The following is an 18799-nucleotide window of genomic DNA, read 5'->3' as shown; positions in this document are numbered from 1 at the left end:
TGTGCCAGCTGTATATGCCCAGTTCTGTAGGCAATGATGCCTGCTTCAGTTCATGCTGTTAGTAGGGCTGCCATATAATTTGTATGCGCACAGACCAGAGGCTGTATTGATCCATACTCTAGTGAGGCCTACAACTCTCTCACAAAAGCTCTGGGTGAATGATGCTGTATAATACACAGAAAATAATATGGTTCCTGTTCAAAGCAATTGAAAGCTGAAGAGTCCGAGCCTGCCAAACACTATTTGGCTGGATGCTGAAAATCCAAGAGAGTTGTAGGTGGCGAGTCCAACTGAATGAGACTCATTTGGCTAGCAAACTACTGAATATGTTTCCCAGCCTGAGGCATTTGAGTTTGAAAATGTTGGCCTAAACTCTCCGGGCCCTGAAATTCTCATCTATAAAGTGGGGATGTTATTATTGCCCTGCCTCCAAGAAAGGTGGTGTGAGGCCTAAGCCATTCTTGATTGCCCCGTTCACTTAGACTAGCTTTAGAAGTGCAAAGGGGAATCGAGTGCATGGCCCTTTGCCCATCCTCATCAAGTCTGAACCGTTTCTCAGCCCAACAAACAGGTCCCTCGAGCTAGGGCCTGGCTTAGATTACAGTGTCTTTCTGAGAGAAGTTGGCTTTTGTCACCCTAGGTTTGGAGACCTCCACTTGCCATTTTGCTGTACATTTGCAGGATGTGGCCTGCTTTTCAGTGGACTAAAAGCACCTCTCCAAAAGAGCCAAGTCCTTAGGTGGCAGAGCGCCTTGGGCATCTCAGCAGTATAGCCCCCATAGTAGCATTAAGCCGTGGGCTTACGGCTTTGGTTCAGTCTCTCCTGCTGACAGCGCCGCTCAAAGAGAGAGTGTGCAACACACGCCACAGCAGCCAAGTATTCGCGTGCTCCGGCAACGTCTGCCTCCATCGGCGGACAACGGTGCCGGTGATAAAATTCCCATGTTAAACCTGGCCTAAGAAGAAGTGTTCGACTTAGTTACGGGAAGAGGAATTGCATGCCTTCTTCATGAAGCAGAGAAACAAACAATTATAAAAAGCTCGAAACAAAAAAGCCCTCTCCGGTTCTGCCACTTCCCCTCATGCCTTTGCAGGTTTTTTCTCTCCGGTTTATGAAAAGCTACAGTAGCCACATTACTTTCCTAGCGCGTCCTTTCATCCATTTCTTTAACAACCAGATGATATAAGGCGGTCTCTCAGCCAATTCCATTACCCGTGAATCTATACCCATAACCGTAACCGTAACATTATGGTGAGCTGTCTCAAACGCTCCTCTATAGCCTTAGCGCACATGGCATTTGTGTCTAAAGAATAACACTGAAGCAAGTCAGCACAGCACTACATGGTTAGGAAAGCAACAGCTGAACCACAGAGAATTAGTTTCAAGGTAGAAGCAACTTAGCAACATAATCATTTGTCTTTTTACAATGTTTACCATGCCAGAGGTTTGTTGATTTGTTTCTGTGCTTATTTTTGTGATACTAAATTTGATTAGAATGAACTTTCCCTCTGGGTGCATTGGCAAACCATAAAGTAGAGATATGCTGAAACCTATTATAAAGTCAAAAATCTATAAATAAATTTCGAGTTACACAAAACAATGCTAGGTACACAGAGCATTTTATTATTCAATATGTCTTTTTGCTAGTGGCATATCTACTTAATTCCGAGCGATCCGTGTTTTACTAAGCTTGGCAAGCATTTGATAACTAGCACTTTGCAGAAACTTTTGTAAAAACAAATATGCTAAGGTGCTTTTCAAAGAGCCTGTCTCCTTTCCCAGGAAATAAATGTAAATGCAAAGTTCTTTGGAAGGCAGTGGCCAATTTTCAGCTCCTAAGAAAAGAAGGACTTTACATACAGGACTGTACTGCTTCAAAACCTACAATCATGATAAGTGGTTTAAGATAATTTATTGAGTATTGCCAGTATCTCAGGAGTACATGGGGATTCTGGAAATTAACATTGAATAGATCTAAATGTGCAAATTTACCATAACGAGAAGTCACTCAATGGAGTAACGGAGACCTCAAGTGCATATACATTTGCATTGGTTTTCCAAAATGTTTAAACTAGGGCTGTGCGGCGGATGACCACTGCATTTCACAAGTTTCCATATTTCAGAATTGGAATAACACCAAGCTCTTTTGAATGGTTTCCTAAAGGGGAGATGTACTGTAGAAACAGGTTCAATTTTTACAAAAGGGGGTGTGTGAGATATCAAGTGGTCAGCCAACACTGAATCTCAACAACATTCCCTGTAGGCCAATGCATCTCCAGGAATCATTTTAGTTGCAATGAAAATAGTGTATTTCAACCAAATTTAATTTAGTTGGAAAAAAATTGTTCTGACTAGTTTTGTTTACAACTGATTTAGTTAAATCCACCTTTGGGCAATTTTACATCAGTTTAAACCCATCTTCTATTGATTTACCCAGATGCAAAACTAAATCAATAGACTAATTTTAAAATATAAGTGTACCCACCCAAAGCTTTGCACAAACCTGGTGAAACCTGGTTATAGAAAAGTGTTGGATGCTTTGGGTATATAAAGAAAGCAAGAACAAGTCCCATGTCACCAAGATTCCTCTCTCCTAGCACAGCTTTCTGATGTGCTTTGCAAGACAGGGGCAAACATGAAGGAAATGGTCTCTCTCTGGATCTCAAAATTCACCCCAAAATGTTGAAAATTAAACAACACGATACCTCTTGAGTCCATATCAGGCGACATGTTTCAGGCCTCGGTAGGCTCTTCAACACGCTGGCATGATTTGCAGAGAAGCAGAGAACCTACCTATCCCGCTGTAAACAGCGGTGCATGGGTGGTTTCAGGATGTTGTATTTGTGGGGTACAGAAGCAGCAACTGGCACTGCATGGATAGCTGCACCCCTCTCCCAGCTTCCTCCCTGATACTGGGATGGGAAGCCCACCCCACAGGAGCAGCAGCCTGGGCCTTTTTTTAAAGTCCCCAAATGATATCCGAATCCCCCCTCAGTCTGCTCTCAGCACTTCTTTCCTGCCCCTCTATGTTCAGTGGCACATCCTTGTGTTCACCCCACATTGCAATCACTGTCTCTGGCTGTCCTGGGGGCAGAGGGAGCTCCAGAGCTGCTCCTGCCCTACCCCAGCCAGGAACTACGCTTGGCCTGACATGATGGCAGCAGCACTGGCAGTAAGCAGGTCCCCCCAACCTGTGCCTGCTCCCAGGCCGGCGGGGAACACCGGGGGGACTGGGCAGGGAGAAGGAACATGCCTTTCACTGTCTCCCAAGGCAGCCAGAGAGAGTGGCAGCAATGGGTGAGGGTGGGATGAATGGGAAGAGAGGAGAGGGTTATACTGAGCGTGGTACGGGGACCTGCTTCGGGGACTTAAAAATGTCCTAGCTGTGTTATCCAAATAAGTTAATTATGAATTACATCTCTACTGCTTAGCATATCACTCCTTCCACAGTGTGGTCTGAAAGGGGGGATACAACCATGATGCTACAGCCCCTCTGGATGTGCCCCTGAGCACATGTGATGAGTGTCAGCAAATTGGACATCCCAGCATCTTGTCTTCTCCTGACGGTATAGGGACAGTGGACAGGAAGGGGCTTCCACAGGGAACAGCTGAATGCAGAGGCTGGAGAAAACCAGGAGTCAAAGTGAAGTCCTCCCTGGAGCACTGGTTGGGGGAATCAACCTCTTCTACTTGTATGAAAAGACAAATTTAGCCCTGATCACTCCACCAGAGAAGGATAATCACAGGAGCAGTCACTCTGCTGAAGTAGCCTATTGTGACTTCAGTGGAGCACTATTGATGTGTGTCAGCTAGGAATTTGGCCAACACTGAGTTTTCTTTCTCCTATATGTAATAGCTTGTGATAGGACAGGTCTCCAGGTTTTATTCAAGCAGAATTTCCACTGAAGTAAATAAAGGCTTTTATTTGCTTGAGACCTGTGTAAATACCGCAGGATTGGGTGGTTAGGAGTTTCAAGTCATGACACGTTTATAGACATAGATTTCATAGATTTCAGAGACATCAGGGCTGGAAGGGACCTCGGGAGATCATCGAGTCCAGCCCCCTGCCCAAAGGGCAGGAAGTCAGCTGGGGTCAGAGGATCCCAGCAAGATAAGCATCCAATTTACTCTTGAAGGTGTTCAATGTAGGTGCTTGAACCACCTCCGCTGGCAGACTGCTCCAGACCTTGGGGGCTCGGACAGGAAAGAAATTCTTCCTTATGTCCAGCCTGAAACGGTCTTGCAGGAGTTTGTGACCGTTCGACCTCGTCATCCCTTGGGGCGCTCTGGTGAACAGACATTCACCCAGATCCTGGTGGTGACCCCTGATAAACTTATAGGTGGCCATCAGATCACCCCGAGCCTGCGCTTTTCCAGGCTAAAGAGTCCCACGGCTCTCAATTTAAATGTGCATGCAAGCATATTAGTTTCCACGCTTCTGAGGACAGCAAAAAATCAGGTAGATGTCATTGTTAGGTCAGGAGAAAGTGGGATTAAATATAGTTGCAGGCACAAAAGCAGTTGTGTATCGGTATGACACTTAAATTAGCATTGCTCTTACGTGGGAGTACTCCTTGTGTATGGCCAACTTCACCTTGCGAACTCTCCCAGCTCCAAACCCCTGAGCTATATAATGTTAAGTACATAGTTGATCCATGTGATATGCTAAGCAGTAGAGATGTAATTCATAATTAACTCATTTGGATAACACAGAACAAGTGGCATTAGCAATGGACCATCAGACCCCACAGAGAGTTGTAAATGTCAAATCTCTGGATTCTCACCACTTTGCAAATTAAAATGTATACTATTTCCAAATGCTATCTTTTATTTTTAATCATTCAGCTGATTGTATTTTCCTTCTGTCTATGCTGATTAAATCCCAGCCTCTCACCTCTAATTATTAACATTGTGTTGCTTCTTTTAGATCACAAAAAATTCCAGCTTGTAAAAATACACTCCCGCCGGTCCGCTTTACTTCTTACATTTACAGGGATAAGCATGTCCTTTTATGAACAGGGAGGTGCCACACTTCTTGGTCTATGTTCTACACATGTTACTGTCTTTACTGTTTGGGGGCACCCTGAGAATCACAGAAAATGAGGGTTGGAAGGGATCTCAGCAGGCCCTATCCCCACTCACCTGCTCAAAGCAGGACCAGCCCCAGCTACACCATCCCAGCCAAAGTTTTGTCTAGCCGGGTCTTAAAAACCTCCAAGGATGGAGACTCCACCACTTCTCTGCGTAACCTGCTCCAGAGCTTTACTACCCTCCTAGTGAGAAAATTCTTCCTAATATCTATCCTCAACTTCTTCTGCTTCAACTTGAGCCCATTGCTCCTCGTCCTGTCATCTGCCCCCACTGAGACTAGCCCAGCTCCAGCCTCTTTCCAACAGCCCTGTATGGATTTGAAGGCTGTCATTTAATCCCCCCCTTGGTCTTCTCTTCTGCAGACTCAATAAGCCCAGTTTCTTCAGCCTCTCCTCACAAGTCATGTCCCCCAGCCCCCAAACTATTTTTGTTGTCTTCCGCTCCAATTTTTCCACATCCTTTCTGTAGTGGGGGGCCCAAAACTGGACACAGGACTCCAGATGTGGCCTCGCCAGTGCTTCACAGAGTGGAAGAATCGCTTCCTTGAATATACCGGCAAAGCATTTTGTCTGTCACGGTCTTCAATGCTGTGGCAGGGCACTTGCACTGCCTGACATTTTAAGGTTTCGAGTTGGTAGTGGAGCAGCAGGCAGATGGGTGAGAGGCTAATATGGGACCCATGTGGCATTGGCATCACAAATTAAGAAAAACTAACCCAGGACAGGGCTACATGGCAACACCTTGTGAGAGAAGGTACATCTTACTTTAAGGAAAACCCTCTCACCTCAGAGGCAGAAAAGGGACAGAAACAGAAGAAAAGGACTGAGAAGTCCATCATCTGAATCTCTCTTTAACCACTACCTGTGGCATCTGCCAGAGGGTCTATGGCTCTAGGATCCCCTTTATTAGCCATCAATGGACTCATCTATTACACGTTACTCGACCCACGCTTGATCATGAGGGATTGCTGCCACCGTGGATGATGTTCCAGAGTACCGATGCATAGATTTGTGATACAACATGGGTGAATGGGATGGAGATGACTATACTACTTGCATTGCATTGAAGCCACCTGGAAAGTATTCATCAGGCTGAAGAAACGATTGCTGAATGAATAGTACAAGTTTCTCTCTTCTATTTGGGAAACACACAAACGTTAAAGGATCAAATCCAACCTTGTGCTTCACTTGAACTAAGTCAGATGCAATTGCACCTGCTTACAGAAGGGATGCATTTGGTCCGCACCAGTTTTTTGTTCCTCTTTAGACTTTTCAGCCTTGTGATTGTTAGATAAGATTAAAGGAAGGAATCAGCCAGCTGCAAGTTCGGAAAAAAAGAGAGAGAGAAACACATATGCTGTTCCTAAGAGGATGATCTGCTCTACACAGTATAAATTTTGTATTACAGTTGGGATCAGGGCTGAGGAAACTTTGTATTTCATTTGAAATATTTCACAGTTTGCTCTAGCTGATTTTGTAAAGACAGAGGAAAATCTCTCGCTGAAAATGATGGGGTTTAACACAAATATCAGCTACATTGTGGGAATGGTGTAGTCTTGTCTTTGCATCATGGTGATGAGACTACTGAGAATGGGCTTACATATGTATTTAAGAACGTCCCCATTGTGCTGTCTGTCACTTCACTCAGTGGTGATTTAACAACAGTCTCTCTCATTGCAACCAAAAAGTCAGCATCCTAGTAATATCTTGTGTCCATATTCAACGCAAGAAAACCTGGTGATTTAGTCTACACCAGAAGCAGTAAGGTGGTGACCTATTCTGGATCTCCTGAAAGTCCTGGAGGTCTTGCATCATTAGATCCTCACCAGAGGATTTGTGGAGGGCAACTGCTGTGGTTACAGAGATAGTCTCCTCTTGACCTACCAATGGTCCTTGTGCAAAGTCACTGCCGTGCAGTTTATCCCCACTTTGGGCAAATGCAGATGGTCTTCATTTTGCTCCCAGTTTCAATTCTTATTATGTGTACGATAGTAGCTCTTAGGAGCCCCCACCATGATGGAGTCCCTATGGGACTAAGCTCTGTGTACACTCATAGTAACAAATGTCCTTTCTTTGGTGAGCTCACAGCTCCAGGGAGAAATCCTGGCTCCACTGAATTCAATGGGAATATTGACATGGAGTTCAGCGAGATTTGGATTAAAATGGCAAAGACATACACATAGTGAGAGAGAGAACCCATCACTGTTCCCCTGATGAAAATGTGAAATGGAGATGAGATAATAAGAGTTTCACCCACAAAGGAGCCCTAAAAGCTTTGAACGCCACTGAAGGTGTTTTCTTTTGCTCAGCCACTGCATAAGATAATTGACCCTTAAGGACCCCATTATAAATCATCAAATATATTGGGGTGAGGGTGCAACTGAGAGTCAAGGCAAGTGTCACATTTGGACCAGCTTATACAGTGCTGCAAAGGGGTATTCAGGGTAGGCTAGATGGGCCTTCACGGTTCATAGATTTCTAGGGTCAGAAGGGACCTTGTAGATCATCGAGTCCAACCCCCTGCTTTAGGCAGGAAAGAGCACTGGGCTTAAATAATCCCAGCTAGGTACCTGTCTAATCTCTTCTTGAACACCTCCAAGGTAGGGGAAAGCACCGCCTTCCATGGAAGCCCAGTCCATATTTTGGCAACCCTCACCATAAAGAATTTCTTCCTGATATTGAATTTAAATCTACTTTCCTTTAGTTTGTGGCCATTATTTCTAGTAACCCCGAGAGGCGCCCTGGAAAACAGAGTATCCCCTATCCCCTGCTGACTCCCCTCCCCCGCCGATGAGTTTGTAGACAGCTACAAGATCACCTCTTAGCCTGCTCTTGCGGAGGCTGAAGAGATTCAGGTCCCTCAGTCAGTCTTCACAGAATCGTATCTGCAGGCCCTCAACCATACTTGTTGTCTTAGGTCATGGGCAGATAAACATCTTATCACAGGGTGGAAGAGTGTAGATTTAGCACACATTAGCTGCTCTGTGGTACACAGAGGGCACATCTACTTGAGACACTTACTGCGCTTTAACCTAACAACACTGTGCCGTAGTGTGGCAGCTAGGAACCGTGCTAATAGCCTGTTGTGCAGTGTTATGAGGCTAATGTGCCAGCACTACTGCATGGTATCTCTAGGTACTGTGCATTTAGTAAGTAGTAAACTAAATGTGCAGTATCTAAGGTGCATTAATGAACATGTAGACGTGTTCTGTGACTTGCAGTAGGAGAAAGCACTTATACCTCTACAGTCAATGGCTTCAACTGTCATAGGTTAGCTTTCACTTTCTGCAGGAAGAGAATGCACATATGAGCTCTTACGGCAGAGTAGCTGATGTGCAGTAAAGCCTGGCCCTCTTTACCTCTCAGTAAGTGTTCCTGTGCCCATACGGTTAATTATGCCCACGTTGGACTTTTTGGGCAGAGCACAAAGGTGCCTTTAAATCTAACACGATCTCCCCTTCCACTGGACACTGAGTTTTCTTCTCTGCCTCTCAGAGGCGCAGCAGAGACTTTCATCCTGAGAGAGAAAGTGAATTGTCCACATCAAGAAGAACATTTGTGACATGGGAACTGGTAATCAATAATAACTTCAGACTTCCCAAGTTGAAGTGTGGTGCTTTCATCACATATATGAGTGCATATACACATTACCTTTACCATGCATGAAAATGTCCATCTTGGAGCTCTAGGCATTTGCGCTAGTTTTCTGCACTGGCTAGGATTTGGTCCTTCTTGGCGATAATGTTCGGTCGCTTATTTGCATCTAAAATGCATGCTATTACCACCATTCAGCATCTTTTCTCACCACGATTTGCTAGGTTTTAAATTTTTCTCCTCATGATTGATTCTTAACATCCACCTGATTTATTGTAACCAAACTGTAGTTAATAATATAATGCTTGCAAAGTGTCAGAAAAATGCTGGCTAATACTAAAAATGCAGATTTAAAGTAATGCTAACATGTAATGCTAGTGTCAGAAAAAGAGAAAATGTGCCTTTAAAAATCAGGCCCTAGTAGTTCAGTATCAGATTTCTTTCCTAACCACTTTGCCTTTGTGCATCAGATTTTATTATTTTGTAAATATAGAAAAAATGAGGCCTACAGGAAGAGGATAGTGTCCTATTAAGGCGAGCCTTTTTATTACCTTCTACTGCTTATGGCTTTTTCTTGCTAAAACATTTAATGAGACTTCTGTGTAGTGTTCAATATTATTCATGCAGGTGCAATACTAGAAATGGTCTTTTAAATAGATTATGAGGGATGGAGTTCACTTGTAGGCATGTAATTTCAGAGGAAAACAACTTTACTACTCACATCTAGTGGAGCTCTACCTAGAATAAAACAAATAACACAGTTCTTGTCGCCATCTTATCCTTGTCCTCTTCTGGTAGCTGCAACACACATACAGATTCACATTATATTAGCATTTTGGGAAAACACTGCCTGGCAGGTTAATAGAGGTGGGAGGGAATCAGCCTTATCTGCCATGTGCTAAGTGGCATTCATGGTTTGGTGCTAGCAATATGGAAACAAATTCAGATGCTGGTCTATGAGCAGTAATTAAGATCAATCTTTGCTGGTCCATGGGCAACAATACTGAGCAACTAATGCACCACAAGTAATATCATACCTTGTTCTCTCTGTCAAGCTGAGAAAATGTGTTATCTGTGGAAAGCAATATTTCCTCCAGCTGCAACGGGTTGCTTGTGAGTCACGAGACCAGACTGCCCAGAGCAGGGGGCTGGATCGGACGATCTCACAAGGTCCCTTCCAGCCCAAAACTTCTGCAAATTCTGTGAATTTGTGACCAGTTCTAAGAAGTAACGTATAGGGCCTCTGTACATGCCCCAAAATTGTCCTTTACAGTGGCTTAAATGCCCTTTTGCACCACTTTAATGGCGTTGGTGTTTGCATGCTCGGTGGCATATTCTGCTTTAAATGATTTCGGTACATAGCAAGATAAAACATCTCCGAGGTGCTTTAGTTTGCTACCTAATAAAGTGCAGCAGTGCACGGGGCGCTGGAAGCTGAAGTGGTCGAGGCTTTGTGGGCCCTATGCAGCTCAGGCGCGGTGGGACCCAGCAGCAGCCTGTGCAGGCAAGGTCTGCTGAAGAAAAAGTAAAAAGTGGTGAGCCTGATCTTTTATTTTTTCCCCTCCCTAGAGCCTGCTTGACTGCCTGAGTGGTGCAGGGGCCCAGTCCTTCCCTCTGTGGCTGCAGGGGAGGGGGGGCAGTGACTTCCTCCACAGCTGCAGCATCCCCCAGGACCACCTGGGTTAGGTGCCAGTGGGTGGGTGCACCTGGGGGGCCCCTGCAATGCTCAGGCCCCACTCGGCTCTCCAGCAGCTCACCCACCCTCCCCACCGCCAAAGGGGCAGGAAAGGATTGAGCCCCTACCCTTGTGTACACTGCACAGGGGGTCAGTTTAATTCTCTCTAAATTGAAGCGGTCTTTTTAAAAACCCACCGTTTCAATTTAGGGAGAACTAAACCAAATTAAACCCTCGTGGCATGCAGAAGCAGCCATAGAGATGGCAGGACACAAGATTTTTGTTCTGGGGCCAGGGAATGCAACATTAAAGGATGGAAAAATATTCTTCTGATCACTCTGAATTCAGGTCATGGACACATGCAAAGCAATGACTTCAGTGAGCTTTGGGGTCTGAACCAAAGTGATGCAGGCTAACAAGCAAAGCAAAACAAAGCCATACAAAACCAGACAGAGTCCCTTTCTTTCTACTGGTTATATGGAAGCTTTCACAGATCATTACAGAGCATCTCTGAAGCCCATCTTCAGATGCTCTTCCTCCCTGCCTCATATGCCTGAAACCCCATTCCTGAAGTGGTAAGAAATGCCTTTGCTGTCTTATCTTTTAAGTCTTCTCTTCAAATACACCTCTATAAAGAAAGCAATAGCCTCAGCTCAACCCTATTCTGTGCTATTCACCAATACCATACATATTGTAAAAGAACAAGAAACCCACAGGATTGTGAATTCAATAAGATGCACACTCCATTTTATTACCTTGTTACACTGCTTTTTGTTATAACCTTCCCCTTAGTCCACTGCTTGTTTAGGTCCCAGTTCAACAAAGTACGTCCATATATACACAGTCCTGTCAAATGAACATAGGACAGTGCTTTAATTTCAGTAGGACTATTCATGGTCTTAATTCATGCATTCTTGTGCATTTGCAAACACTTGGCTAGATTAGGAACTTGTTTTCATAAGGTTCTTGCTTTGTGCCAGTTTGTTGCTAGGAATTGATGCTGCTGGCATCATTTGAATAATAGCAAAAATAATATTGAATAGCCATGGTCTTGGTAAACACAACTGGGACATGCTCAGCAGGAAAACATTACTAGAGTTCTGCTTTGATTATCTAAGGTGGATGCTCATGTCAAAGAAGCAGAGGAAAATCAATTAACATTAGGGCTGTATTGAAGCCATGGATGAGCTCTACCTTTTAGTTACACAATTGATCTTCATGCAGGTTTGTTTTGCAGTATTCTTTATCAGTTTACTAGTCTGTTGTTAACTTAAAGGAATCCTTTTAGTGGAATTATGGAAGACTTGTAAAACCTGAGCACATCAACACTGATAAAATTCACTGCTATTATGGCATCTCCAATGTTCTGTAATTAAAATAAAATGTTGGTGTTTGGGCCCCTGAAACCAGCTGCTACTATTCTAGTCTTACACACTATCAGTGCATCTATCACGGTTATAAGAAAAGCCAAAAAAAAGTCCTTATCACATCAATCTAACTCAAGACTGAATTACCTTTGCTCCTAGTTCCTACCCTTCCTTCACAGATCACACTGTCAGAGCTATAACCCCATTTTTTTAAACCTCTGAAATTAACTGTTTCTAAATCCTTGTATTCTAAGAGGCTTGCCCTCTTCTCAATTAACCAGGTCATTAAGTAACGGAGTGAACTCAAGAGGAAAATCTAGGCTGAACATTTTTTTGAGGAGGATGGAGGTAGAGGAGTTTCTGGACAGTGAGATGTATTGAGTTGTGCAAGAGCATTCACAAAAGCAGTGGTGGAAAAGAGGTACTTCCTAGAAATTACTTATTTGCAGCAGTCCTGCATAGGATGAAGTTGATGGGATCTCACCAGCCTATTTTTCCCTTTCCTTTCTGACCTCTATAGGGGTTTAAAACCCAATTTAAAGGGGAGAAAAAAAATCACACTGTGTTACTTTTTCTGTGCAAATGAGATTAAAAGCAGATTGAGATAAGGCACTGTGTGCAAAACAGTAGAGGCAGAATTACCCTCAAGTGACCTGACACCCAAGTCTTCCTAGGCTGCTGGATCAGTACCCTTATTTAAAAAGGCCTTTTCTACATTCAAGGTTCTCTAATTATTGCCTGAACATCTGTGTTTGGCACTGTTTCTTCCTGCACCACAATTTGTCGAGTGTTACCTGTAGCATTTCATGGTTGCTGTAATAAACCCTCTACTTTTTGGCAGCCTTCTTACCCTAATAAAGACTGCAATGCTAGGTGTCTGGATGAAGCCAGACATGCCTGACACAGATCGCATTATATTTCTCTGTGTAGCAATAAACCTCTTATCATAGGCCTGGGTTGGCAACTGTTCATACTGCTTGGAAGTTAATAGTATTGCTGCTGCCTCCTGACAGTCATCTGGAAAAGGCTAACAACATTTTGACACCTCCTGGTCCCAATTTTCAATGCTTGCTTATACAACTCTGAGCCAAAACCAAGATTACCCCGACCTCAATCATCAAGCTCCTGTACACTGATGATGCTGTAATGTATGCCCACTGGCCACGTCTACATGTCCAGTGGGCTGAACAGTTGTTACTGTGCAGTCATTTAGTACTCGCATGACTAAATGCAAGTACTAAATGACTGTGCGGTACCATAGCCACACAGTTTTCTCCCAGTGCTACTGTGCAGTAGCTTATTAATACTGTGCAATAGCGTCACGTCATGGTTAGTGCCCAGCAATGCTATTGCATGGTACTATGGGGCAGTAGCTCATTGCTGCTGTGCTGTAGCATCTCGTGTAGATGCACCCACTCAGAAGCAGATCTTCAGCCAATTGTTGACATCTTTATTGAGGCATGCAAGAAAATGGGACTGACATTTAACATTCAGAAGACCATCAACAAGCTCTTAACGAGCAGTCCCCAGCTCCATTGATTCAGATTCACAGTGAGACTCTGGGGAACGTTAACTATATCTGGTACTTCAGGCTGACATCAATGAAGAAATTTAACATCGCCTCAAATGCGCAAGTGCAGCCTTCAGATGCCTTAGGAAACAGGTGTTCAAAGATCACACCACCAGATTCAAAACCAAGGTCATGTTTTATCAGGCAGTCATGATCCCCACCATACTGTACAGAGCTGAGATATGGGCAACATGAAGAAGACATCTCAAGTCACTGGAGAAATACCACCAATGTCGACTGCAGAAGATCCTTCAAAACCATTGAGAAGACAGATGTGCCAACATAACATTTTCTCGCAAGCACACACAGTGGGCATCAAGGCAATGATCATCTGACATCAACTTAACTGGGCTGGCCATGTCATCTTGATGTTTGACTCCAGACTCCTGAAGTACGATTTATTCTCTGAGTTCAGTCAAGACATACACTAAAGAGAGGGCACATCAAGCGGTCAAGGCCAACCTGGAAAAAAATGCAACATCAACTTATGGGAGACTATTGCAAATGCCACCCCAAATGGAGGAAGAGCCGCTACAAGCATCTCAGTACTTTGAAACCTTACAGTGACAACAGGAGATGGAAAAGCCAGAGTAGCAGAAATAGCCTGTTGTGGACCCAACCAATGATTCACAGCCACCCATCCCCACATGGAAACACACATCTGAGTTGCAGTTGAACCTCTTGGTCCTGGTTTGGCTTTGTTAGCCATCTTTGCACCCACAGATAAAGCAATCATGGAAGACAATCATACTAGACTGTGAAGAATTGTCCATAATAATGCCAATGATGACACAGTGGGGCTGCTTGTGGTATGGAGACCCAAGGGCTTGGCCTGCCTTTTTCCCCTGAGCTGCTGTCAACTTACCTACGTTCTGTATCTCTATTTAGATGGAGTGCTCTTCAAGGCAGGTGCTCTCTCTTGCTCTGTACCTTGGTGGCAGAATCCTAATTGACTCTGTGCACCTGAGTGACACGTATGGAGGATGGCTGTGCTGGAGCTTTCTCCAGGTGCTGATTCAATTCAGAGGAGATTCAGCCCATTTGGTGGCCAAATCTCTGAATCTGAATTGAATCGGGGGACCAATTAAAAGGTCCAAATTGATTTGGAGATCTTCAGTGCTTCAGGCAGTCCCCACCTGCTGAACCAGGGAGCTGGACCCAGACTCAGTGCTGGTAAGTAGGGCGAAGGGGAAGGGGAGCTGGAGGAGGGGGAAGGGGACCATGGGGGGACCCCCTCTAGGCCCCATCCCCTGCCTGCTTCCCCAGCCCCACCCCACCCCATGGCTGCCCATATGGCCCAGCTCCTGGTCCTTTAAAAAAAAAAAAAAAAACACTCACTGGCTGCTGCCTGGCAGGGGGACGATCCCTGCTGCCCGCACTGCCTCACACTGTGTGGGGGGCTCTGCCATGAACCGCACGATTCCCATCAGCTCCCCCAGGTTCCCCTATGGCTGCTTCGCCCACCCCAGCTCTTGCGCTTTAGGAAAAAACAAAAAAACCCTCAGACTCACCAGCTCCTGCAGCAGCCTCAGGGCTTCTGGGGGCTCATGCAGAGCCCCCCCCACGCACACAGTGCAGGGCAGTGGGGATTGACCCTCCACCTGGCAGGAGCTGGTAACCCCAGAGTTTTTTGTTTGTTTGTTTTTTTAGGGACAGAGCTGGGCTGGGGGGTTGAGGGATCGGGAGGACAGGTCAAGGGGCTCATGGCAGAGCCCCCCATGCAGCGTGGGACAGTGAGGGGCAGTGGGGATGGCCCCCACCTGGCAGCAGCCAGTGAGTAGAGCCTTTTTTTTTTCAAAGTGCCGGGAGCTGGGGTGGGCAGGGCAGCCATTGCCGGGCTGGGGAAGTGGGTGCGGGGTGGGTCTGTGTGATTTGGAGATTTGGCTGATTCGGCAGCAGCTGAATATCTGAATCAGATTTGGCCGAATCGATTCAGGACAGTGATTCGAATCGCTGGATCGAATCACTGTCCCCTGAATTGGCTGAATCCGAATCCAAAGCGAATGCTAGCCACTTTGCATAGGTTTTATATGCAGCTGTGTGAGAGCAGCTTTGGGCACTTACATATAGTTTTGGATTCTCTTCCACTCTGCAGAGAAATTGAAACTGGCCTTTGTGCCCATCTCTCAGAAGCAAAGTGGAGGAGAAAGGCCCTGCCCAGGTTTTAATCGAATAGCTGTAGTTAGGACATTTGCCCAGGGTGTGAGACACCCAGGTTCTACATTCCCCTCATCCATAGGGGTTTAAATTGGCTTCCAAGAGAAGTTCTCTAGCCACCAGGCCACAGATTAGGCATGGTCCAGCCCTGCTTCTTGATGTTGAGTCAGTGCATCTTGCATTTACTCTTCACTGTATAAAATGCATGGAGAGCAGCTGCAAAGCTTGTTGCCCATTGAGAACATGAACTGAGGGCAGAATCTGGAGCCTGGTCTCCCCCACAAGGGCACAGATCCCACTCATTGAGCCAAACAACTTCTGGCTTGGCTTTTTTATCACTCTACCTACGCTCTATTCTCAGGTAGGTCCTTTAGACAGGAACTCAAGTCATAGTTATTAATAGAAGGTGCACACTTTTTGCATGTGTTATTTAAGTGTGTCACAGATCCTTTGTAATGGCCCAGAACATAGCTCAAGAAAGCCCAGATTTACAAGACAGCAGAAAACTTGTGGTTTGAGGACTCTCTTGGTTTCATCTGTTATTGTCAAGTTCCGAATAGGGCAGAACCCAATGGCAATCACTTAGCAGCTATAGATTTGTCATTATTGTAAAATCTGTTACTCAACAGAGTTTTAAAGATATGACTATTGCATCTCCCAACCATTCTAGATGCTTCTTTCCTATAACTTGCAGGTGGGTAATTAATCTAAAACCTTGCTTGCTAGGTCCCACTCCAAGAATGCAGGGAGCCCTACGCCAGAATAGAAGGGATTATCATTTAGAGCTCTGATTTGTTCAGCTCTCTGTTTCAGCTAGTAGCTCTTCCCCTTTTTTTTCACTTGCACTTCTTACATTTTCCTGCTATTAGGAGAAAACCATTACCACTGCAGATTTTTACACAGTTGTAGAGAACACGAATGCAAAAATATTATGGGATTATTTAGTTGTTACTGTTCAGGAAGTATGTGCTAGAAGATCAGTTATAGTGGTTATAAAAAAGAATGAGAGCGAGCACTTTATTGTGGACTTCTCATTTCTATTTGATGAGAACGTTCAATTGGAACGGCAAAACTGACAGACATAATCAGTTGCAGCAAGATTTGAAGGAAACTGGGGGAACAAAACGTGATAGTGATGTTGGTTGTTTAGCAGTATTGAGGCTTGCCATGTAGCTGGCACGACAAGGGGCCCCTCATTGTTTGGAAGGCATTAAATCTTAAATCCCTGACACTTTTGACTCTGCAACAGGAGCCATACCCCAGGGGTGGCCATTATATCCCGTGGCCATGTGATTCCTGCCTCCACTCTGGTTCCTCAGGGTATCCTCTCTTGCTGTTTCATCTGCCATGCCTTGATGTTGCACACAGGATTTGGGAGGCTGCCCCAGGGTCCCCAGAGAGAGCCTGGTCCCTTGCTATCTTACTCCTCAGGCACTAGTTGTGGCCATTCTGGTCTCCATCCATCCCTATAGCCACACCCGTGCCTCCATCCGCACACCAAGTTGTACAGGCTTCAGCCCTCTTGACTTTGGTCTGCTGGCTGCTCTAGCTGGAGACTCCTAAGTCGCAGCCCACTGGCTCTTGCCTGACTTCTCAGTCCCAGCCTATCCTCATGTGTGCCTCACTCCATCGAGACTCAAGCTCTGACCCTCTTGGCCAATAGCCCACCCTTGTCTCGCCTTTGGGTGCAGACTCGGATCCTCCTGGCCTGTAACCCACCCCATCTCACCCATGGCTCTCTCCGAGTCATCCTGTCCCTGGTTCACTCTGTCTGGGCTCAGCACCTGGAGTGCCTCTCAGGCACCCCCTGCAAGGCCTTCAGTCCTCCCTTATTAGCCACACCCGGGCCTCCAGTTCTTATAGTCTCTATCACTGTGGGGAAAAAAGAAAATGCAGTCCCTCTAAGTGTCACCAAACCAAAATATGACATCATTCAGGTTCACCCCCACCCCAGGGAAAACATAAGGCAAAGCAAAAGAAAAAGAAGCTTTTTGCCCTGCATATAAGGGTTCTCCGTGCCATCCCCTCCTGACTCCATAGCAATGTGCCCAGGAGGTCCTCTCCTTTCTTCAGTCAGGGGTAGCTTGAGTTTTCTGTCCTAACAGTAAGTCTCTTATAGTGATACGTCCCTCCTCTTCCAGCCATCCTGGCCTATCACACAGCATGATCCCAGTGTCCTTTGATTGGTCCATTGAGCCCTGTGTGGGGTCAGGGCACCCATAGCAGGGCTGATGGAGGCTGGTGAAAGACTGTATCCTCTTTCTGTATTGTTTTTGCCTGTGCTCCTGTCTCTTCGAGTGACAAAGACTCTGCCGTTAAAGATCCTCCCCCAGGCCATGTTCATCCCCCAGCCTTGTGCCCATAACAGGGTAAGAGCTTCTTCTTACAGACCCACATCAGTGGTTGTGTCCCTCCAAAATCCAACGTATTGGACAGAAAACAACATTAATAGCTTTACTTCGCATGCCTGTCACAACTTCCTTTATGGAAAGTGAAAGGCATTATCCAGTTAATCTTCACACCTTCTGACTGAGTATATGCCAACAAAGTCTGGGCATGTGGCTTTGCAGAATAAATATGGGGGATCTCTTCACTCACCACTGAACTTAGCAATTGTTTAAAATGGCAAAGAAACATTGCACAGCTCTGGGAGTGGCTGGCAAATGAAGGAAAATGCACCATTCCAAATTCAAACTATATAGAGAGAATTTAGGTAGGCAGAATATTATTACCCAAGTTGAAATTTGGTTCTGTTATCAGTTATTAGTTTTTTAATCCCACAAGCTCTATGCGTTCTATGCACACACTTAGGAAAAAATGCTTGTAATGCATTTGGAATAATTTCCTTTCTCCTTCAATAACAATCAAATGCATTAGATCTAACTCTGTGACCCCAGCGGAAAAAGCCACAAGGCTCCCTTAATACTTTTATCCCTACCCAGAAAGTTTGGCCAGTGTTCTTTGGAAAGAAATAATTGAAGAACTGTCTAAAGTTTTCTCCTATCTACAGAGAAATGGATGGCGGGGGGGGCAAGATGGGTTTCTTATTAATGCGACTGAGACTCAGCTGTGAGGAAGGAAAGGGGCTGCTCTTGTTTGCAAGCTCCTGTAGCATGTGACAAATTCACCCCTGACAAACAGAGAGAAACCTGAAAGAAAAATAATGTCAGGAAAGCCATTAGAGTAAAATATTTAACAGATCGTTCCTGCTGCACTGTAGGACATCTGTATACACACCTTCTTGTCTATTACCTATTATACTGTCTGTGTGCTTTGCGTGTGATGTATTTTTCATGCTTTCCCCCCCATTTCAATTGGGGCTTTTTGCTATTTAGGTCAATGTAT

This window comes from Crocodylus siamensis, chromosome 4 (assembly GCF_052110815.1).
Source record: "Crocodylus siamensis isolate JL-2025a chromosome 4, ASM5211081v1, whole genome shotgun sequence".
In the NCBI taxonomy this organism is placed as follows: domain Eukaryota; kingdom Metazoa; phylum Chordata; order Crocodylia; family Crocodylidae; genus Crocodylus; species Crocodylus siamensis.
This window is presented reverse-complemented; position numbering follows the sequence as displayed.